The sequence below is a fragment of the Thermobia domestica genome, chromosome 18, assembly GCF_964235325.1.
Source record: "Thermobia domestica chromosome 18, izTheDome1.hap1.1, whole genome shotgun sequence".
NCBI classification, from domain to species: domain Eukaryota; kingdom Metazoa; phylum Arthropoda; class Insecta; order Zygentoma; family Lepismatidae; genus Thermobia; species Thermobia domestica.
Genome location: NC_137471.1, coordinates 25,395,180 through 25,420,774, shown reverse-complemented (window position 1 = coordinate 25,420,774; position 25,595 = coordinate 25,395,180). Strand labels below are relative to the sequence as shown.

At 34.5% G+C, this 25,595-nt stretch overlaps 1 protein-coding gene and 1 long non-coding RNA gene across 7 annotated transcripts in view; one reads left to right on the top strand and one right to left on the bottom strand.

Annotated features, from left to right (window-relative positions):
* Window positions 1-25,595, bottom strand: part of LOC145675925 (transcription factor Sp9-like) — a 259,760-nt gene that overhangs the window by 6,436 nt on the left and 227,729 nt on the right. The gene's annotated exons all lie outside the window — the stretch shown is intronic.
* On the top strand, window positions 14,509-17,223 carry LOC145676122 (uncharacterized). Its single transcript, XR_014129299.1, has 2 exons — window positions 14,509-16,490; window positions 16,837-17,223. It is a non-coding gene; the product is annotated as an uncharacterized LOC145676122 (long non-coding RNA).

Here is a 25,595-nt window from a genome sequence, read left to right as displayed (position 1 = left end):
TGTACTTCATATTGCATCAAGATCTAATATTTTCTTACGAAAGTTATCGAAGAACATATTTCTTTGAATCATGAATGGAGGGGATGATTCACCTAATATTAGTGAGTTAAATTCATTCACCATTGATTTTAACCACTAGTACTGGATATTGTGTGAAAGCCTAAAAAGAAAATACAGATATTTTAATCGAAATTGAATAATTCTTTCGAAAGTTATTGTGGAACGTCTTTAAAGAATTCGGAGTGAAAGTAGTACATCCATTATTATTTTTACGAACGTTACCGGGGAACATATTTCTTTGAATCATGATTGAAGAGGATAATCCGCCTAATATTAGTGAGTAAAATTCATTCACCACTGATTTCAACCACTGGCACCGGACATTGTGCAAAAGCCTCATAGAAAACACAGATATTGTATCGAAATTGAGTAATTCTTTCGAAAGTTATTGGCGTGGAACGTCTTTAAAGAAATCGGAGGAAGAGTAAAGCCACCGCTTTATTCTTTTACTGATTCCATGCAGAAGGGAAGCTTCGAAGAAAATGTGTACTCAAATTGCTTGAAAAAACAATTTTAAAAAAAACTAAAATTAACGTGGAACATATATTTTAAATGGAGAAGTAAACTTATCCCTTCATTCTTCATTTAATACCAAATTGTAATAAATAAAATAGTAGAATTGGAACATACTATTAAAAATTTCCACCTCGATAATGATTAGGATTTAAACAAAACAATGAAGTTTGCTTGTCTTTAGTTATTAAAATTACAAAAAACTAACGAAGAAAGGAAAAAATCAATCTATTGATTATTAAAAGTAGGAAGAACTGCGGTTACGATGTCTCAATGAATTAAAAAAAAAGAAAAAAAGAAAATGACTCCACCCCGAAAGTCCCACACAACGCCTCCACTCTGTAAGTACTTTTCGAGACGTTTAATCAAACTGAGACTACATTGACCTACTTGAATGACCTTTCGGAAGGAGTCTATAAAGAGAAATCTCGCATTGCAATCTGGATGGAGCCACACACACACACACAGCAGCGATATAATCATCATCAACATCATCATCGTTTAATGAAAATCAATATTTCTCAGAAATAATGAAGAAGCGACATGAATTTCCTTAAAAAAATATAGCTTTCTTCATTTTTCTCTCTCTTGCCTGACGAGACACGAACTGGGACGATGTCGAAACAAGCATGATGTTTGTGTTTCAGAGAATAAAAAAAAAAAGTATTATATTAAGTGACACACAAACACATGAATATTGTAAAGTTATCATTAATACTGACTTAGGGAAGTTTTGTGACAAAAATCTGTATTTTAGGGAAATGAAAGAAAATCGTGGCATTTTTTTCTATTTGGCTCATACAGTATATTGAATTTTTGCGCATTTTTTTAAAAAACGGAAGTGAAAGAGAACTGCCATTTCCCATCTGACACACACACTATGATTTTTGTGCAAAATCCGTATTTTGGGCAATGAAAAAAAAACTGTGTTATTGACCATTTGACTCACACGTACTGACTTTTAAATGGTAATTTTTGTAACTGGTAGATACTAGATCAAAACAGAGGTATTTTAGGTGTAAAAAATGGAGAAGACCCGTAGAGTCAATACAGGGCATCCCAAATGAATACTTGCACTTGCACTTGCACTTTAATATACAACAATACTGCTTTTGTATGGTGTTCTGAGACCACTTGTAATAGAGTCATACTTCAAGCAATAGGTCTACAGTACAGTATATCTATAGTACGTATGTATAGATTCACAATTCTGTAGCTACTATATTTGCAATACGGAGGATAAATTTAGTTTTCTTACAAAAACAAAGGTGACCAATTTTGCCTATCCTGGAGAATTAGGAATTCCATTTAGCAAATGTTTTCCAAAAGTGTTTTTAAAAAAATTAAGAAAAAGTAACAGATTTGGAATAATTGTATTTATTTATTTTTTAGTCTCCAGAGCTGTGGAAGATTACTTATTGTCCGTATGGAGAATGAATTTCACCAAACATTGTTAAGAGCCTGCCTTACTAAAAATAATACGAAATTTACCATTTTTCTTTTGCTTGATTGTTCATCAGTGAAAGGAGATTATGAAATTCAACTTACCACAATCATAGATAATGTTATTCTATAACAGAAAATATGAACCTGAAGAATGTTCAGCGTTGCAATCCATAGAAATTACAGTGTTGCCAGAAAAACAATTTCCCTAAAATCTAAGTTAAGACAGCGAATAGGGGAATGAACTCAACTGCATTTGATTACGTATCGTGTTGTTTTGGTTTCTTGTGAACTACTTTTTAATTAACATTATTATTTAGTTTTAATAACTGTATGTTAAAACTATTTTGTTTATTACAAACTAAATACAACTATTATTTAAAAAGTAGTTCACAGGAAACCAAAACAATATGATACGTAACCAAATGCAGTTGAGTTTGTTCCTCTACTCGCTGCCTTAACTTAGATTTTAGGGGAATTGTTTTTCTGGCAACACTGTAATTTCTATGGATGGCAACACTGAACATTCTTCGTGTTCATGTTTTCTGTTGTAGAATAGCATTATCTATGATTGTGGTGACTTGCATTTCATTATCTCTCTTCACTGATGAATAAACAAGCAAAAGAAAAATGGTAAATTTTGTATTATTTTTAGTTAGGCAGGCTCTTAAGGTCATCAAGTCTAGGAGGCTCAGGTGGGTAGGTCATGTAACCAGAATGAATGAAAGTAGGAACGATTTCAAAGTTTTGACTGGAAATCTAAGAGGAAAACGATCATTAGGAAGACCTAGGCATAGGTGGGAGGACAATATTAAGATGAATCTTGCAGAAATAGGAATACAAAGTAGAAACGGGATCCAATTGGCTAAGAACACAAGTCAATGGAGAGTTTTTGTGAAATACAAGGGGAAGTGAAAACTTCTGGAAAACATGTGCTTTGAATATTTATATTTCTTCTAGCTTTCATAATTGTATAATATTAACGTTTACAAAGGAAATAAAACACAGGAAGTGGAAATTTTTGGATATCATACGATAGATATTCAGTATTAATAAGTCTGTTTAGTCTTAATATCCATGGAAAGTCGCCAATCTTGCAGTGAATGAAATATAAAAAGGAGTGGAAGTTTTTGGATATCATAGAGATTTCCAATATTAATAATTCTATCTAGTCTTAATATCCATGGAAAAACTGGCATTCTGGCAGTGAATGAAATACAATTAAAAGTGGAAATTTCTGGAAATAATAGATTTTCTATAACAATTAATCTATCTAGCCTCAATATTCGTGAAAATCGTCATTCCTACAGTAAATGAAATATAAGAAGGAATGGAAATTTTTGGATACCATAGTCTTCCAATACGAATGATTCTATCTAGCCTTAATATCTATGGAAAAATTGGGATTCTGGCAGTGAATGAAATACAATTAAAAATGGAAATTTCTGGAAATAATAGATTTTCAATAACAGTTAATCTATCTAGCCTCAATATTCATAAAAATCGTCATTCCTGCAGTGAATGAAATATAAGAAGAAATGGAAATTTTTGGATACCATAGATTTCCAATATTAATCATTTTATCTAGTATTAATATATATGGGAAAATTGGGATTCTGGCAGTGAATGAAATACAATTAAAAATATATATTTCTGGAATTAATAGAATTTTAACAATAATTGATCTACCTAGTCTCAATATCAATGGAAAATCGTCACACTTATAGTGAATGAAATATTAAAGAAGTAGAAGTTGTTGAATTTTATTGACTTCTAATATTAATGATTCTACCTAGTCTTAATAATGAATGAATTATAAATAAAAATGTAAATTTCTGGAACTAATAGATGCTCATTATTAATTGGTCTATCTAACTCAATATCCACGGAAAATTGTCATTCTTGCAGTGGATGAAATATAAACAGAACTGGAAATTTTTGGATATAATAAATTTCCACCATTAAGGATTCTATCTAGTCATAATATCAATTGTAAAATTGGCATTCTGGAAGTGAATAAAGTACAATTAAAAATGGAAATGTCTGCAATTAAGAGATTTTCAGTGTTAATTGGTCTATCTAGTCTTAATATCCATGGAAAACCATCATTCTTACAGTGAATAAAATATAAAAGGGAGTGGAAATTTTTGGATTCCATAGATTTCCAACATTAATGATTCTATTTGGTCTTAATATTCATGGAAAAATGTCATTCTGGAGTGAATCAAGTACAATTAAAAGTTGAAATTTCTGGAATTAATAGATTTTCAATATTACTTGAAGTATCTAGCCTCAATATTCATGGAAAACCGTCATTCTTGTAGTGAATGAAGCACTGTATAACAAAGTGTGGCAATTTTTCGATATTGATTTTCAGTATTGATTATGATACTCTGGCTTGTAATATCCATGGAAAATCGGCGTTTAAGAACTAAACATCCATTCACATTTAAGAATGAAGGAGACCGGTCTATATTTCTCGTTCATCTTGTTAACCACCGTTAAAAAGCTTGTGTTCATTGTTAGCAGCTTCCAGGTTATTATAATTACCATAACAAAAGAAAATCGTTTTATTTCGCTCTTTGAGCTTGCAAGTAACCCCCTTTTTTTTCGCAGTTAAAAGTGTGATACTAGGTCTCTAGCTGTTCAGTCCCTTTCATCTTTGAACGCAGAATAGAAGAGGTGATTACATGGGGATAAAATAGATTCGCTTCCAGCCTTTTGTTCTCAATAACTCCCTTTACAGGACGCACGATGGGAAAAAAGTGGCTGGTGGAAGCGAATACTTTTTTTTATTATTATTATTGTCACAAGTGGGTTTGGGTTGAGGGAGAATTCCCGTGTGTTTAGCACACATACATATACGGACAAAAAAAGGAGTGGTACAGAGGGGGACCTACCACGCCCCTTTCAGTGTTTTCTGGTGGTTGATTGGCTGCAAAGCTATTGGTGGAGAATCGCCAGTGTTTCACTCTGGTTGGTTACTACTCTTATCGATCTTTTAGTAAAGAACAAATGCGTCTGTCTCACTTTAGGTTGCTATCGACATTAGTCTCGCATCCCACAACGACATACGTACGGCGGCAATAACCTCAAACACAAAGCACACATTGGGTGCTATTTCAGTCATGATTGCCAGTCGTATTTATAATATCAAATACTCAAGGCTTTTTCGATACGCTATTTCTATGTTTTCAGGTGGTTGGTAACATAAAAATCAGCATAGCACAGTAATCTGGCGTACTTTCTATCATGGCCACCTAGTTACCATATTTAGTTGCGGGGGTGCCCACATGTGGGTTTTAGGGGAAAGGTTTCTGGGGTTATATAGACGTAACATTTAATACTTGAAGTTATTGCTATAATATGCTTCATATGCATCTTACATAGATGTAACGTTTAGTGCTTGAAGTTCTTCCTAGAATAAGTTCCATGTGCATTTTACATAGGTATAACGTTTAATGCTTGAAATTCTTGCTATATACTAATATGTTTCATTTGCATCTTACATAGATGTAACGTTTAATACTCGAAGTTTTTGCTACAATATGTTTTATATATATCATAGTATACACAAATGTAACGTTTAATGCTTGAATTTTTTCCTACAATATGTTTCATATGCATCATACACAAATGTAACGTTTAATGCTTGAAATTCTTCCTACAATATGTTTCATATGCATCATACACAAATGTAACGTTTAATGCTTGAAATTCTTCCTACAATATGCATCATACACAAATGTAACGTTTAACGTTTAATGCTTGAACTTTATATTCATATGATACACTGGCTTTTATGAGTACTTTTACTTTTTATGACTATCATAGACAGTATAAGGCCAGTCTTTAACCACCTCCTTTTACCACTTTACCTCCAAACTGCAATAAACAAAATCACATGTAACCAAAAGCACGCTGACTTCCTCTTGGCCTATCAATACTTTTGTACTCTTCCGCAAATTAGTTCACTACTTTTAGGCTAATTATTGCTTCTACTGTGAAACAACCATATCAAACCATAGAAGAGGGAAAACACCATACAGATTGTCTAATAACAATGGAATCGAGTCTGGTTAATAAAATAATGGAAATATAAAGTACATGCAAACATGCGTAGTAATTATGATACCAACATAAGTGTGTAGGAAGTGTTCTGCTTTTTAAGTCTGAAACATGCCTAATATGAACTCTTAGTGCTAAAAATGCTATGGCAGAAAACCAATAACGGAAGTTTTCACGATTGTGGTGAAAAGTAGCTTGTGCTAAATGTGTTTAACAAGTTTAGTGAAAAGTAGGTCTAACTCAATTAGCTATGAAAGATTTAGCGAAATTAGTTGTTTTAATAATTTTTCGTTTTTCTGGATCAAAAGATCCAATATATTTCAGGCAAAAATTTTATAACTGAAGTACATGTAATATAGCCAAACCCAAACTATCACTTAACTCAGTATGATGTGCTTATTATGTAGAAAGAAAAAAGAAATACGAGAACTCGATTTAGGGTCTGTTCAAAAGTTTTGTGGCCCCTAATCAAAAAATTAATTATTGACCAAGATTGCAATCTTTTGATCCATTTTTTTTTCGGATCATTCTTAAAATTCTTATTCAATTACTTCGATTCAGGAATATCCGACTGCTCGTGGATAGTTTAGTTCTCTCCGTGTGAGAATGATTAATCACTAACAAATCATAGTTTAGCACAGCGGAAGGATACGGGTATTTTTTTTTTTTGTTTGTTTGTTTGTGTCCGTTCAGACGTAAGGCGGAACGGATAATAAGAATAACAAGGAAATTCACTCAATCTTGGCCAAGCTTTGCATAGGGGTTGCAATTGACTTGTTTAGTATATCTTTGGTTCCCGAATAATTTGCCTTTAAATTTAGAGACGAGACAATCAAATTCTGACCCTTTTCCAAATAAATAAAGTCAATAATTTTTATTTAGTAGAACAAACATTAGGCGGGAAATACATGAAACAAACCTGCCTACTTTTAGATTTGATGCTGTGAAAATTTAAATAAATTTGCGAAACTGGAATGATTTTTAGCGAATTATGTAAAGTTTTTTTCCTTTTAAATAGTAAAAGAATTAAAAAACTATCGTCTACTTAATGGAATATGTACGGAATAATGTTTTGCGAATCTGTGCTTTCTAAAACATAAGAAATTGATTGTTATTACACTGATTTATAATAGGAAATTAATAAGGAAAATGTTGTCTATATAGGCATAAATTTCGAATGCAAACCAAACTAAAAACATAATTGATATTAAAATAAAAATAATTAATAAACGAGAAGTCATTGTCAAGTTTAATATTAAAGGTTTTCGTAATGTTACAGTAATTTCGATTGTACTTTTACCAACAACATTTTGACAGAATACGGTATATGTCAGCAGTGGCGTATTTAAGGGTGTTCCGGACTTAAGCCCGCCCGAAATTGTATTAAAGTAAATTAAAGATCTTGCAGAATGTTCACATTTCCAGGAATAAAGTTAGCAAAGCCCCCCGCCCCCCCGAAACAAAATCGTAAATACGCCACTGCCTGTCAGTTATACATTATTGTTTTACTATGAAATCCTGACAATAACACAGCAATGGATTACTGAGACTTAGGTTCATTTCCTTATTTGCTTCATTTACCAATTATTTAAGAAATCTTCCCCTTTATTTGCAAACGCTATATTTAACTTCCTGAGTGTACATACAGTGAATGAATCTGTTTCTCTTACACCCTGGCAACATTGCAGTTGGTAAAGCCTTTATCAGCTTTAGCTAATGGCCTCACCAGAGAAAGAGAGAGAGAGTGCGCGTCTGGGACAATCTGCTGTTAATGGGGGTAGATGTCGTTGATGTAATGGATGAAAATCCAAGCGGAGTGCTTCTAAGCCATCACACAGCTCCCATTTCGAGCACTCATTACGCTTCGGAGCTCCATTAAAGAGAGCGGCGGGGATGAAAAAAAAAAGAGCACAAGACAGATTCCTTGGTCAGACCGACCGACGTCTCGACGAAAAGTAGTATAAATGTACGTTTTATATTCGCCGACTATCATTTTACTTGTCGACTCGTGAAGATGGATAAGAAGTCATCATTTGTAAGGTGTATTTTAACTATTCTTCGCAGCAACATTTCACCAAAAACCATCGTGTTTAATGGCAATTTGGAAGTATTTAAAAAAAAAAGAAAGAAAGAAAGAAAAGCAAATAGAAACCGATTAGGGTATTATGCCTATCTGAAGTATGGTGACATGTAAAAGAGGGTGGAATGAAAAAGATTATAATAAATTAGTAATAATAACGACAGCTATCTCAAAATGATAAAATAGGTTCGATCAGCCAAGTATGGGGCCGCGGTGGCTCAGTGGTAGAGAATTCACCTCCGGTGCTTGGAATCCCGGGTTCAAACCCTGCTCCCGCCAAGTGAACTTTGTGGTGGACAAACGCCGTGTGCGTGGGTTTTCTCGGGGTTCTCCCGTTTCCTCCCACTTTCTTCATTCCACCATTTCATTCATCTCTCATCATCACCGTCTCCTTTAGCCTAACCGGCATAACCGTGGGACGTAAAACTCAAAATTTCGATCAGCCAAGATTTGGTTCTAAATTTACAATGAAAAAGTAGCTACTATTCTGTCATAATGTAATTGTTAAAATTAGAGAGAAAAGAGAAAATACTGTTAATATTAGCAGATAAATTGACAATTACTTCTAATTACGTTTTATCGTCCTTCTAATGTCAACCATACTTTCATTTTGGGCTTGATAGCAGTTTGTACGAGAATATTTGCCAGTGATACCTGTAGAATCTTACAGTTGAGTCAATGTTACAATTAGAGACCGGATATTAGGCAAAATGCCTATTCTTTAATATTAAAGATATGATCAAAAATAACGTTTTAAAGTTTATATTGGACTTATAGTTTCAATTTAAGCCAATCTTATTTTGCCTATTTCGTCCCTCAATGCCTAAATAATTGATAGTGTCGCAGTCACTATAACAAATATACTCAACTGGCAATATATATATTAATCAGGGCAATTCTTACCTCAAAATGGTAAGAAAGTTCGAGTTGCCAAGATTTTACTAAGCTTACAGTGACTAACTAGGACTAGCAGATGTTCTGTCATAATGTAATTGTTAAAATTGAATATAATTGATTGGATATAATTTGACCAATAAAACAGCAAATAATAATTTGTATGAAGAGTATATCTAAGAACGAAAATACATTTTAGTGAGAGCTGAACCCGGACATGAGGTTCATTAGAGATGGAAATGTGGTTATTTAAATTTTTTGACCGGTGTGGCGAAATAGGCGAAAATAATTTAAGAATGACGTCATAGGCTGTGTCGCGCATGGAAACTCATGTGGTGACTACCTAGTTAGATAGTTAAATGTACTTCAACATTAGTAAATAAGAGAGGATTGTAAGTTCCAATAATAAGTGAAATAAAAGCAACGATAGAAACGGCGAAAGAAGCCTTTAGGATGAAGAAAAGATTATTTTGTGGGACCTTGAATAAAAAGTTGAGAAAAAGACTCATAAAATGCTTCGTGTGGAGTATTGTACGGGGTCAGAAACATGGTCATTACGCAAAAATGACGAAAAACGACTGGAAGTTTTCGAAATGTGGGTGTAGAGAAGAATAGTTAGAATTAGCTGGGTCGAGCAAAAAACGAATGAGAGGGTGTTAAAAATGGTGGTGGAGAAAAGAACAATTTTAAGATATTATTAAGAAGAGGAAGAGAAACTGGTTGAGACATTGGATAAGAAGGAATGTATCATCAAAGACTTGCCAGTGGGTATGGTGGCAGGAAAGACAGGGAGGGGGCGAAGGAGACTACAATTAATGGACGATTTCAAAACAGAAAAATCGTACGTGAAGACAAAGACGTTAGCGGAAGTACGTGGAGCATGGAAGCTTCTCAGTTGCAGCAAGTGACCTGCCAATAATAACTTCGTAAATCTGAAGATATAAGATAAAGAACGCCTTTGAGCTTTGACCACGTCAAAACAGTCACTTTCGTTAGCAATCAGTCTTGTGCCCCTATCAGAGACCGTGTCCCCTCAAAAAATGTCACGAAACGCCACTGCACACTCAAACACAGATTAAAAGATTTCGTTTTAGAAGTGTAAAGAAAATTAATATTGAAGTTTTAATTCTCATATCGCCCGGCAACGAAGCGGAAAAAAAAAACGAACAACTGTTAACTTTATCCTGTTACAAGTTATTTTAATATATTAATAAAATAAACTTAACATTTTCCTCTTTGCCTAATTGACAACAAATTACTTTTAAAACTTCTTATATTAACATATGAACATCTGCCACCTATGCTTCTAATTCAGTACGTATTTAAAAAACACCGGTAGCGACTCGTTATGATTCCCATATTTACACTTCATTATTTTAGTATGTAAATGTAATGGTAATATATTCGTTTACAAGGTTTATATCGAGACTTGTAGCAAGGAGGGTTAAGTTATTAATTTGCTTTTCTATAATTTACGTTATGTTTGAGGCCAGTATCAAATTTCATGGTTGTAGAAAAATAAGTCTGATCTATTTCTCGTTACTTCTACCATCCAAGGGGGCTAAATTGAACTCCTAGGAAGTATTAGCTTTGAACGAGAAAGGGGCGGGGGGAGACTTTTATAATGGGGGTTGAAAAGTTAAGGAAAGCTAATCTCCGATGCATATCGCTTGGGCCGCGGGCCAGATGTTGCGACGGAAAAACAAAGCAAAGATAATTGATTTATGGTCCCAAGTTCCTTTTGCTTGTGTTAGTCTTAACAGAAATTTATAAATGAAATGCGACCTTTGCGTCTTGTCATGTTGGAAGGGAGCAGTGTTGCCAACATCAGAATATTCTCTCCACAAACAGTCGTCACACAATTTTGAAACACAGGATACGTACACTCGAGGGATGCACGGTGGCTCAGTGGTACAATGCTTACCGGCAGTGGCGGATCCAAGAGGTGGGTTATAGGGGCTATAGCCTCCCCCCTTGACGCTCAGATTTACACTGGATAAAATGGGCTTCAATCCTGCTTTACACTGGAGAAAACAGCAAACTATGGTTAGCCCCTCCCTTGATCATATCCTGGATCCGCCACTGCTTACCGGTATCTCTTATGGGCGCCGAGACGAACCTGGCCTCTGGCGATCTGAATATCTTTGCTTGGGTATCTGACAAACTATTCAGAATCGGAGCGAGCGGTCCCGGGTTAAGTTCCTGGTGGAAGTACTCGGTCGAAAAAGTTTAAAAAATCTTTTTCAGGCTAGCTATTCTGAATGAGGTTTTCCTGGGGTTTTCTCATTCACACCAGGCAAATGCCGGGGTGGTACCTAATATATAGGTCCCAGGCCGCTTCCTTATTTCCCCAACCTTTTCTTCCTTCCCTTTTCCCGGATAGTGTGCTCATCGAGGGACATCATCCCTCAAACGTGACGGGCTTAATGGCCTTAGATGCCGAAAGCCCAAAAATTTAAATCCTAAATCTTAAGCTATTCAAAAATCGCCGGCTAGACAGTAGAATGGAATTCAGCTTCTCTTTCAGCAGCGAGGCTATACGAGACGGGAATCTAGACTTTAACGTACACACAGAACTACAAGTGCATCATAGGAAATTTGAAACATTTACGTGCATCAAATGGCGCGTTAATATGTATAAATTTCGTTTTTGTCACTGATGCGCAGCATTTTCAACCCTAGAGAACGATCGAAAATAAAAAATGGGTCATTTGAGACATATAAATGCATTGTGGTTTAAGATTACTCAATTGATGCAGATCTTTGCATCGGAACTGATGCATTTCTTCTTGATGTGAGCGTCACCTGTCGTGTTTTGTTTGAAGCTAGTCTCCAGCACTTACTGCGCATGCTCGACTGGTTTTCGTGTTGTGGAGCGAATTCTGACTTGTTATTGTGTGTGTTCTTTTGTCTAGTGCTGGAGTCTGCTTAGAAAAACGGAGGTAAGTGTATATTAAAATACGATATTATTGTGTTAGGTAGTGCAAGTATGTAGTTATTAAGAAAAGTACCGTTAGCAAAACAAAAATAGCAACAAGAATAGAGACAAAGCCATAAGGGATTCTCAGAAGGAACTCGTTTCCTACAAAAATCCACAAAGGAGTGAAGAAATATTTAGGTTAACTACAGTACATACTGTATGTTGAAGTGACTCATGCTAGTGGCTGCTTGATTCTCATCAAATATATCCGATGCATGAGTGAACTCCGAACCGCTGTTATTATTATTATTATTATTATTATTATTATTATTAATAATAATAATAATAATAATAATAATAATAATAATAATAATAATAATACTTAATATTCTTATTAGGTGAAGGTTGATTATTTAGAAAAACTTCATTTAACTCGCATAAGTTGTTACTCCTGCACCAAGGGCGCCGATCCTGGGGGGTTTAGTGGTCTGGGACCCCCAAAGTTGAAATGGTCCTCTAACGAAGGGGGCCAAATTGCTAAGTTGAAGCAGGTTCTCCTATTTCTACAGTACATGGTCGTTCATTTTTCCTTTCTACTAATGCATATCTTTCATAGGGCCCTCCAAAGTTACACAGAAAACGGCGCCCTTGTCCTGCACATACCAATAGTTGAGTATCTACTACAAGTCACACATGGTCACGTAATTGTGATGGTTAGAGTATCGGGCCAAAAGCCCCGATTTCGTGATATTGAAGTAAATATTGACAAAACACGGGTATGCCTACTATTGAGCAGGAAATAAATTGAAGGTTAAAAACAGTAGCACGGCATTAACCCTTACATATATCGTATATGTTTATACGTTAGGGTTGTATTTTCATTATTCGATTTAAAAAGTACTAATAAAGCTTTTTTTCTATAGTGGAAGCGTTCTAGAACACGTTACGTATGGTTTTACGCCTTTCTAGGTCGAAACATAGGGTGTGATACGTCATAACTTAAAACTAAAGAATTTTTTGTTAGGCCTATTTTTACTATTTTTTGAGTTACTTACTTTTGCACCTATAACAAAAATTCCCTTTTTCTCGATTTTCCCGCTCAGATACTCGACGGAGACATGCGAATGGAAAACGTTTCAAAGGCTGTTCTATTCTGAAGAGAATGAGGTACGAACCATAATGCTAATGTAAATAAGGATGTCTCAGGAAATTTTTACCTGAGATCTTGTTTTAAACGGGAATTTATGGTACTGTGGGCATATTATTTTTTGGCGGGCTTACTTTTGCACCTAGAAGATCGATATTTTGCACATACATTCAGTGTACTCCTTAGTATTCTACAGATATATTTCAGATCTCTGCGGTGCCCCAAGTTGTGTTCAAACGGGTAAAAAGGTTTTAAAAAGGGATATTTTAATAAATCTCTTTATCGAGATTTTCCCGCCTCAGATACATGATGAAGACATGTGATTGGTAACGTTAGAAAGTACTTTCCATTCTGAAGAAAATGAGGTACGAACCATGATCCTAGGGTAAATAGGGATGTCTTAGAAAATTTCCCGTTTTGCGGGAATTTGGGGTATTGTGGGGATATTCTTAGCACATGTGTTAATATATATATATATATTTACCTTACTGTTCTAAATAGAAGCTTGAAATTTTGTAGACATATCACTATGCCCTTAACATTTTTCAGTTGATTTTGAGATCTGTGTGTTAACACAGGGGGGGAGGGGTCCAGAAATGCTAGAAAAAGGGATATTTTAATAAAAATCCCATTTTTTGCAATTTTTCCCGCTTCAGATACATGACGGAAACATATGAATGGTACCGTTTGAAAGACTGTTCTATTCTGATGAGAATGAAGTGTAAAACATGACCCTAGGATGTCTCAGAAAATTTTTATATTACATGCGAATCTTTTTGAGTCATCTGGGCCACTGTGGGGATGTTCTTAGCTGATTGGTAATTTGTTTCTCCCATCCTTACTATTCAAGATAGAAGCTTGAAATTTTGTACACACGTTTCGTACACCATTTAGTATTTTTCAGTTTATTTTGAGATCTGTGTGTTAACACAGGGTGTTCCGGAGGGACCCAAAATAGAAAGAAGGGATTTTTTCTACCAAAAGCCTTATTTTTCCCCTCAAACTTTCCGTTTCAGGGACATGATAGGGAAATGTGAATGGTGCCGTTTTAACACAGCGTATAATAAGGAAAGGAAATTTCAAATGTAATTTCTGGTATCATTATCAGGTTAACTTTTCAGAGGTTAACAGGATTTTCCACTAGTGTTATGTTCTTCCAATGAATTCAATTTGATTATGAGATTTAAACTGACTGTTACTTCATTTTTAATTAAAATTCGTAGTTTCATGAATGGGAAATGAAAGAAACATAACTCAGCATGTCAGAAGGCTACTGATGATGTGTCAGTAGAGACAAGAGACACACGTACTAGAAAACATGCTACAGGCTAAACCAGTAACGTCTCAGTTACTGTTCCATTTTCAGTTTTTTTTTTTTTTTTTTAAGAACATGCGTCGTGTACTTACGTAACATCCTATATTACTGAGAAAGTAAACCTGATAGCGAAATTCTGATTTCAGATTTGAATTTAACATGGTAAATTACTATAGACCTACAGACTTTTATCCCAGAAATATAACTTTTTTAGAATATTGTAATTATACATCACAAGAACAGTCTTCATATTTTTGTACCTAATTCGAAACGTCCACGTATTTGTCCGTTTGCAAAATATATCTTTAATAATTAAAAACAGGGAAATGTAAGTAAACAATTCTTTCAGATGATTTTAAAATGAAACTTTGGATGTCTTCCCGTTTGGCCTTTTCCCGTTTCGCCTTGTGCCTGTTTTCATTACTTCAGGCTATGATGCTAAGATAGTATATGCTAATTTGATTGTAAGGCGAAACAGGAATTCCCCTTTGCCCTTTCCATTTCGCCTTACACCAGCGAAGGGGATTTTCAAGTTATGATAGGGAAATTTAGTGTCATTTTGGAAAACATTTGTAATGCTAGTAGTATTTACGTTTGAACGAACAGAATAGCGTATAATCAAAGCAAGTGTTCAGAATGTTGTGTTATCTGCGTTACTGTTTAAAAAATTGCTCATGTAGCCTTGTATTTGTACCTCACATATGAAGAAGAGAGCGGCGGAAGAACGAACATCAACAATTACTAAGACATATAGGTAAGTATAGGTAAGTATATATAATAGTTGTAATAAGGTATAAGTAATTTTGACACTGAAGCTTCTCTGCATGTTTCTAATATTTACTCGTGCAACTTTTCCAAAAGTTATTTTAGAACTTTAGATGTGGAACTTTTCTTAAATGGCATCCTAGCTAGCACACAAATACATAGTCCATTTTTTTTTTTTTATTTATAGTGTAACACAATTAACCGGTCGTAGTTAAGCAATATTCCGTCTGTCTTTACTTTCTAGAGGGAAAGTATGACTTTTTTTTTTTTTTTTTGCTGTTGATGTTTAAAATGAATTTATTTTCTTCTCTCCAGGAAGAAGATTGCTAAGGGAAATTACTGTGGTGAAACTGCATCTATTGTCCCTATTTTTGGTGCCGTTAAACACTCTCTATATAACGTACGAGCTGAACCGGGCACCACTATCGCAAAGATTGAATAAATTGAATGTGGAAGGATCGTGGAGCGAAACGCAGGACGGCAAAAACTTTTATTGGGGGATGAAGGCGATGACACCAGTAGAATTCTTGTAAGTTATATTTTAGTAATCAAGAAAATAGTTTATCATTTCTTACGTTTTTTTTTTTTTTTTTTTTTTTTTTTTTTTTTGAAATCGTGAAAATCTGTTGTGACAATAGTAATAGGAGTAAGAATATTAATATTAAAGGATTTTCTTTAGAATGTCTGTGTTGTTTATTCTAGTCTTTCTATCTTCAACAGGTTTTCGGCACTATTGGAACTTTGAAAATTATGTGTCAGTGCGACAGGATTGTAATGGAGGGACATTTAAGACTGTACCTCTCCTTTTCTCCCAAATGTACATCCTGCACGGAAAATATTTCGGCCAGGTATTTGTTCTCCTCTTCTGCATATTGCCCAGTAAAAAGCAAGAGACACATGTAAGATTACTGGAGATAATCATGGAAGAAGCTGAGAAATTTGGACTGCGTTTCAAGTTGAAAGAAGTTTCTATTGATCTTAAGAAAGTAGCAATCAATGCTATAAATAAAGTATTTCCTGGTTAAAATCACAGGATGTTCCTTCCACTTCTCTCAGTCTGTTTGGAAGAAGGTTCAGCAGTTAGAACTTTCTCAATTGTACAAAGAGAACACTGAAGTAAAAAGATGGATTCGACATGCAGCAGCACAGCCTCTGGTACCAACTTCCCATTTAGATGTAGTGTTTGTACGTTTGCAAGAAGATGCGCCTGACGTTCTATGAAGGAGGAGTTCCATGATTATCTTATAGACACTTGGCTGGATGATGGTGACACGTTATTTTCTCTGTAAGTATGTTTTCTTTCCTATATAAATAGATGACGTTTAGTGCAAAAAATTAATGATTGTTTTTTATAATTAAATCATTAATTAAGCTATCCCGAGCACTCTACAGTATAGCATTTTTTCCATTAACACCTAATGTAAAGTGTAATATAGATTTTCTTGCGACGTGCATGTATTGAAGATTCTACATTCACTGATTTGTAAATTATCAAAAGAACACATTCTTTTGCTTTGCAAAAGAAATAAATTAGGTTCACCCAAAATTTTGCCATCGACTTTCCAACGTAGATTCTCCTGCAATCCTTTGAATTTTTAATGTGCTAATGATGTATTTTTACCTATTTGCAGTGACTTGTGGAATCACTTTGAAAACGATCAAGAACAAATGACTAACAATGCAAGACAGTGGCACGTCAAATTACGAAGAAAGGCATCAAGGGATCACTTAGACATACATTCTTTCATTGAATTAATGAAAGACAGGCAACGTGAAAATGAAGGATTGCGAGTACTTCTTCAAGTGGTTATCAGAAAACACACTTAGAAAGCTAAGGTAGAGACGGTTTGACGACAGGATTCACCGCCTAAAAGATAGACTTAAGAACAGTGAAATTGATGTAATTTCATATACTGATGCTGTTTCATATTATATCCACATAGAAACTTGATATGCTATTTCGGGTGTGATAATAAAATTTATGTTCTAAGATATTTGAGTTTAATTTGTCTGAAATAGAAGAGACGTTGCAGTTAAGAATAAGATAAATCCCTCTTTGTTACAGAAACAGAGTGAAAATTCCCTTGTACGTTATAAGGTCAAGCAGGAAAAGGCCAAACGGGAATTCCCCTTCCGCCTTAAGATAACATCCTTATCGGTTGTATGGCAAAATGTTTTGAGGGCATAAGGCGAAACGGAAAAAGGCCAAACGGGCATAAATTAGTATACTACAATATATTATAAAAAAGCGATAGAAAGATTCAGAGAACATAGACATACAAAGTTTGATTTATAATCTAAGTTGGTAGTTTCCACTTTTTTTTTTTTTTTTTTTTTTTTGTTACTCTGTAAAGTTTTGTGTTTCCCATAGCTAGATTTGCTATCGGTACGATTTTTCTTACATTGACCCATGTTCTTTTATTTCACCAAAGATAATTTGGGATTTTAGCTTTAGTGAAAATGGCAAAACTGCTCTTGTAGAGCAACCTGTAAAAAAAAAAAAAAAAAAAAAAAAGCTATGTACCTAGGTATAATAAATTGAGTTCTTTTCCTTTTTTGACTTGTAAGATATACTATTTGAAGGCCTTATTTTTGTAACTATTTTCTCATAATGGTTGTGACATAGTTTAGATGGATCTCATAAATTGAGTGGCCTAAATTGTATATTGCACATCTGATATACAGGGTTGTCAAGGGTGTGAAAACGATGGAATAAATTTACAACACTACCAAAACTATGAAATCGAGGTTTATTAGTGTGATGCATGACAGAGTGAAAATATTCCACTTTACATGAGAGCCTCTGCGACCATTTTGGAAGGTATCATACTGGATTTTAATTAATTCAGTGAAATGGGAACTTTACGATCCGATACTATTGTTGAAATAAGGTGTGATTTCGTAACGATATTATGGTAGTTTCCTCTCTGCTTGTTTGCATCCTGAACAAAATTATGATCATAAATTTACAATGACAAGTTTTTGTATCTAGACCTATGTGATCAAAATTTCGTTAACAAAGAATATAGAAAACAATCTTGTTAATGTCTTTAAAAATCACACTTTATTTCAAAAATAGTAGTGTATCGTAAAGTCTATATTTCACTTAATTAACTCAAATCCAGTATGACTACTTCCAAAATGGCCGTAGAGGCTCTCATGTAATATGGAATATCTGTACTCTGTCCTGCATTACCCAAAAAGCCTCGATTACATATTTTTAGTAGTGTTCTAAATTTATTTAATCGTTTTCACACGCTTGGAAATCCTGTATATTTAGGGAATATGCAACCAGCGATACCAACCATTGTTTCAATTAATGCATGTAAATGCTTCAGTAGGAGACAAAAAAATGCATAACATTTTGTGATTTCAGCAAAACGTTTATCTGCATAATAAATTTTATGCACACAAGTGCATCAATTAACACAGTTTTCATTATGCATTTAGTTGCATCCTTAAAAATTATGCATCTAAACGTTTTGCTGGAGTCACAAAAGTTATGCATTTTTTTGTGTCAACTAACGCGTCTGTGGTTCTGTGTGTAGAATCCGAACCACATAAGAGATCCCACCAGGAATTAAAGCGAGCGTCCTGCACCAAAGAATTATAATTTTAATATAGCGACTTACAATATAATATGTGTTTACTATTTGGAATCTGCATTGGAAACAAAACAAAACCTAGAATTTACCATAAAATGATAGGGAGGGACATTTTTAGTGGGGAATTCATATTTTCTCGTAAGTTTCTCTTTTTTACCTGAATCTGGATGGTAACACTGAAAAGTGAGACAGGTAGGGATATAAAAGTAGGCTCTTTGTTTCGAAGTGGCAACTACATCTTCACATGTCAAAGGGGGAGATTGTAGTCTTATTACGTGGAACATTGGGAGAATATAAAGACGTTTTAATACTGTCTGAAGCACTATTCTGCTCTACCGAGAAGGAAAAAGGGAGGAATACCACCATGATCCAACAAATATTAGATTAATTACAAACACGCAAAGCTGTCCACCATTTTCTACCGACAAAGATTTGTTACAAGAAACAACAGAAGAAATCAAGCAAAAAAAAAAAAAGTATTATCAGTTTTATTCAAGTGAAGTTATACGAAACGCTAAGAAATATTTTGTATGAAGCGTGTAAAAGAGAGTTCCTTGATAAATGATTCGTTCAGGAGGAACAGAAACACGAAAGAACTGGATGCAAATCACCGTTACATATTTCATTTTTGGTTTTAATAGATTGGAAAAAATGAATCATTTTTTTTTTTTACGTTTGAAATACAGTAAGAGAACAGAAAAAACGGGGAAAAAATCATGTTAGTTTCCTCTACGAGTTTTATTAAAAGTAAATAAACGCCTGTAATGTATTTCTAACTAGCAGAATATCCTTTCTTCAGACGGGGAGAATACATTTCATTTTGGGCATAAAGGGCTGAATTTGGATTTAAACGACACCCTAAGTGTCACTGTTCGACTCAGCGACCACGAAAACTATCGATTCGGTACTAATTAATTAATTAATTAATTTCTAGACACAACAAGCTACATAACCCAATTACAGTGTCCGTAATCGATCATTTTTTATTTATCTCCCCCTGCTCCAAGTTGCGGAGCTAAATTTGGATTTAAACGACATCGGAAGTGTCACTGTTCATCTCAGCGAACCCCGAAAACTATGGACTCGACACTAATATCGGTCATTTTCGATCATCCCCTTAAGTTGCACCGTCAAAGTAAAATCATATAAAACTAACCCAGACTCGAACCTCATCTATGTTGAAAATTTGATCGAGATCTGTTGCGTGGTTCAAAAGTTATTTTTAAAAAATGAAATGAAATTTTTGAGTTTTACGTCCCACGGTTATGCCGGTTAGGCTAAAGGAGACGGTGATGATGAGAGATGAATGAAATGGTGGAATGAAGACAGTGGGAGGAAACGGGAGAACCCCGAGAAAACCCACGCACACGGTCAAAAGTTATTAAGTCACAAACACAGTCATTTTCAATTTCATATAGAAAATAATGGTTAACGCCGGTCAAGTAAAATAAACGGCAAGACCAAATCTGACAATATAACACAATAGTAACGCCGGAGGGACTGTGCGACCAGGACCACAACCAGCCACAGAGATTTGAGGGGGGGGGGAGCATGAATATGTTAGGGGGGCAAATTATTAAACATTCTCTTACCAATAGCTAAATTGTATTTTTTGTATTAATAAGAGCATTTTGTGTGAAGGATTGGAGGGGCCACGGAAAGTTAAGGGGGGCCCTAGCCCCCCTCTGGTTGCGGGCCTGTGTGCGACTAAGGGTATCTTGTAGTGAGTTAGAAAGGTGAGCTGCAAGAATTCAATAAGAAAGAAAATAATAAAATAAAATCTTGATTTGATGCCCCACAGCACAGCAAAGGTAGTTGAGTTTACAAGTATTATCTCAACGTTGGACTAGACCAGTGGTTCTCAACCGATGTGTCGCGACACACTGGTGAGTCACGTAGGTGTGTCGATAAATTTTGGAATTAAAAAATCATGAAGAATATAATAATAATAAGTTAAAATCGAGACAGGCTGTAGAAGTCAACACCTCCAGCGGTAGCAATATTGCTCAGTGCTATATAGAGTCATTATAAAAAGTAATTGGTTTCACTACTATAACAGATATTATTATTATTATTATTATTATTATTATTATTATTATTATTATTATTATTATTATTATTATTATTATTATTATTATTATTATTATTATTATTATTATTTATAATAAAAATATCAAACATGTGTGTCGCGGTGCCCTGAACGTTCAGTAAAAGTGTGCCGTCAGTCAGAAAAGGTTGGGAACCACGAAACAAAAGATCTCTTTGTAACGAAGGAAGAATGTTAAACTGTTGGTAAAATAAATCTCATTTTTCTTTACCTGTTTGTCAGGAAATATTTTCGAATTTTTTTTCTTTTCTGTTTTTTCACTGTCCACACAACATGACATCATTTGTCATGATTAAGTCATCAATGATTTCAACGGAAAAATGAAATCAGCGCAATTTTTTGCATAAATGATTTAACCAAATTCAGGTCGTGGTTTTGTAGTCATAAAAACAACAAGGAAAAATCTATAGTGACGTTAAAAAGAGAGATTTCTTTTTAAACAAAAAGGAAAAGGAACTCTTTACCAGCACCTCAAACTCTATCATGCATACGTAATATTTAGTTTATAATGATGTCGTCATATTTGCTTACGCAATTAGCATATAATGTGGGTTTACATATGTGTTGGCTGTGACAAACCAAAATAAAAGTTTTACTATAAAGTTAAAGGATGATAAGGATTTAGATTTGTGGGCTTTTGGCATCTATGGCCATGCTAGGCCTTCACTAGGATTAGAATTAGGAATTAGATTTCTGAGTTTTCGGCATTTATGGCCATGGTAGGCCGTCACTAGGATTAGGAATTAGATTTCCGGGCTTTTGGCATCTATGGCCATGTTAGGGCGTCACTAAGATTAGGATGAGGAATTAAAAAATGAAAAGAAATGAAATTTTGAGTTTTACGTCCCACGGTTATGCCGGTTAGGCTAAAGGAGACGGTGATAATGAGTAATGAATGAAATGGTGGAATGAAGAAAGTGGGAGGAAACGGGAGAACCCCGAGAAAACCCACGCACACGGTGTTTGTCCACCACAAAGTTCACTTGGCGGGAGCAGGGTTTGAACCCGAGATTCCTAGCACCAGAGGTGAACGCTCTACCACTGAGCCACCGCGGCCCCGGATGAGGAATTAGATTTCTGGGCTTTCGGCATCTATGGCCATGTTCGGTCGTCACTAGGATTAGGAATTAGATTTCTGGGCTTTCGGCATCTATGGCCATATTAGGCCGTCACTAGGATTAGGATTAGGAATTAGATTTCTGGGTTTTCGGCATCTATAGCCATGTTAGGTCGTCACTAGGATTAGAATTAGGAATTAGATTTCTGGGCTTTCGGCATCTATGGCCATTTAAGGCTATCGCTAGGATTAGGATTAGGAATTAGATTTATGGGCTTTCGGCATCTATGACCATGTTAGGCAGTCACTAGGATTAGGATTTGGAATTAGATTTCTCTGCTTTCGGCATATATGGTCATTTAGAACGTTGTATCTGAGGAATGACGTCCCTCGGTGATCACAATATTTGAGGAAAGGTAAGGAAGAAAGGATTGGGGAAGGAAGGTAGCGGCCTGGGACCTATAAGTTAGGTACCATTCCGGCATTTGCCTTGTATGAACGAGGAATATCCAGGACTATGCTACGAGGGGCCACAAGATTGATGATAAACGAGTACATGTCCACAACACTAACTTCCGGATGCAAATTTTTACACAAATCAAATTAGCCTCTAAACGAAAATAATTCTCTATCTTTACGAATTAGCCTTTCCAGAGTTTTTCGAAATAATAATAATAATAATAATAATAATAATAATAATAATAATAATAATAGTAATAGTTATAATTTTTTGGAATTCTAACATTTTGAATTAATATAAAGTTTTGTTTCAAATTTAGCATATTCTACATACTGAAACGTTTCATTGAAAAAATTAAGCGTTTATTTTTCCTACTAAAATGCTACGTTGTTAAATTTAGCATCTAGTATGTAGGCATAATCAGGCCGGTAGCCAGCCCAAAAATGTAAAAGTTAGGGTTGGCCTAATCTAACCATATTATAGTTCATTTGCAAGGCTACCGTGAAAATTTTAGGGGACTCCGGCCTCCCCTAGACCCCAATTGGATACGGACCTGAACCTAATATTGCATTTATTAATAAAATACGTTATAAAATTTAACATTTTGAATTTAGTAAAATATAGGGGTCTACAAACATCACGATATTCAACATGCTGTACGCTCTAAAAATATGTAAAATCTTACTGCTTTAAAATAATACGGTTGTAAAATTTTAATATTGTATTTTATTGCGTATATTGTAAATTTTTAAAATAAAATTACAGTGAAACATGACGAAGCTAGTTATAGTCACACCAAGGAATTAAATATTAATAACGGTCTTAAAATAATAAGATATTTATTTTTATTGTAGATCGTATAAAATTGTAATTTTGAGGATATTTTTAAGGTGCAAGTGTAGTTTTGGCACACCATATTTTAGAAATTTATAGGTAAAATTCAACACTCTGCATGAAAAGACATGTTCATAAGGAACAAATTTCTGCACGCGATAGAATAAAAAAAACAAACAAAAAAAAAAAAAAAAAAGGAGTACAGTTGTATTTTAGGTTTACAAGTGTAGGGTTACTAGTGTAAAATCATTACAAGTGCGTTACGACGGATGAAATAAGTGAGTGCATATGAAAGATGGCTCTGCTCTATTAGATGCTATTTTCCACCGGCGATATATTGTTGTACAGTGTACAGAACGTGTATTTTATCTTTACAAGTAGAGCGTTACTAGTATGAAACCATGACAAGTATTATTGAAATTCGTATCTTTGCCAAAACCCACTTCATTCCAGTTCCCTCGCTTGTGAGCATGCTCACTATTGCTGATGTGCCTGCTCAGCTTCGCCCTGCCCTGACTTGGTTAGATAGCATTCGTGCTTTTTAATGGCCACTTAGCACAGGTGGGTTTGTATTCTGTAAACTGAAGTTTTTATGCTACACACTGCTATTTATACGTAAATCGTAAAAGGATTGTAATTTTTCAACAATTACTTCTGGTGGCCATCTTGAATTTTATCTATGCCAAGTGAGATATTTTTATGTTGTCCAGTAAAAACCTTTTAGGGGACAATAAGAAGAAAATTAGTGAAAGAATTATAACTTTTCAACAATTGTTTCTAGTGGTTCGCCAAAAGTAAACCTGTCCGATTTCTAAACTATCTGTGAGTAGTTCATTTAAATTTTATTAATCAATATTACAACCTATGATTGTGAAAAAAAGCAAACAAACTAACTAAAAACTACTTTCGCAAAATATCAAGAAACACGCCTGCCTTGATGATTTATGGTCGTATAACGAACAAAACATGAAGCGTGAAAAATTATTCCGAAAAGAATTAAGCAAATGAGTTTTAATAAAGATTACAAGAAAATGATTGCACACAATTCAATGATGATTAATTATGAAACAAAGATAGGCCGAAATTTAAAAAAAAAAAAAAAAAATCATGCAATATGTTTTCCCAAATATTTTGGCGAAAGAATACAAAACATTTTGACTGTAGTTTCCTACCATATCGAATTACCTCATCTGTTAAAATTAATGATGTTTTATTTTTGTTTGTTTTTCATCCTGCACGTCTTATCCCCCTCCTACTTTTTGGTATATATACCGTATATATGTCTTAAAAATTTCTTGGCCATCCCTCGTGCGAATAGATCGTATTACATACACCCTTTACAGAAAGATGGATAATTGCCACGTTCTCAAACACACTTCTATACATATTCATGACCCCGAGGAAAATTAAGGTCAATAGATGAAATTTAATTGGTGTGAAATAATATTAATGATACGGATACCCTAACGTTGTATGATGTTCCTTTCAACTTCCGCCTGAAAAATAAGTAGAAAAGAAATTACTAACGTTCTTCTGCATGAAAATGGAAGCTTCATCCGTATCATGAGATGTAAAATAAGAAGCCATAGTAATGTTATCATGTTCATATTTTTGCCACATAACAGACAAATTAAAGTTGAAGCTATCTGCCACTAATTACCGCATTGCATGTGTGGTGGCGTTTCTCCTTTCTCTTTGGTTGTGGGTTTAAGGAAAATTTCGCTATTGTTTTTCTTGATGCATTATTTGCGCCTACTTTTTTTTATTATTATAATTATATTCTTGTCATATTATGTTGTTTTGTATACTGAGTACAAAATAATTTTTCAGTGCATAATTATGTCTTACTTTAAAAAATTACATAAATGTAGCCATCTCTTGTGGTGGCCTGCAAAATAAAACGCGACTACCTACACTTAATTCTTATTTAAATAAAAGCTGTTTATTTTGAATAACATGTACTTTTGTTTTGTTTGTTTGTTTGTGTGTGTGTGTATGTTTTGTTTACATATACAGAGGCCAATAGCTGTCTTGGTCTAGTGATCATCTTGACAGTGCTTGTTATCCGATCCTGGCTTCACATTCTGGCCTAGGTCGTTTAAGTTTTCAACACAACCACTTATAATTTTATCATTTTTCGGACATGTCGCTACCAACACACTGTAGAATAGGGTGGGCCGAAAAAAAATACATTTATTTGTTTCAAGACTTAATACCGTAGAAAAGTTTCGAATTGGCGGTACAAAAAAAAAAAAAAAAAAAAAATCGGTTTATATCTTCCGGGCTTAAAATATATAAAACGATACTCATGTCTGTTGTTCTGTGTG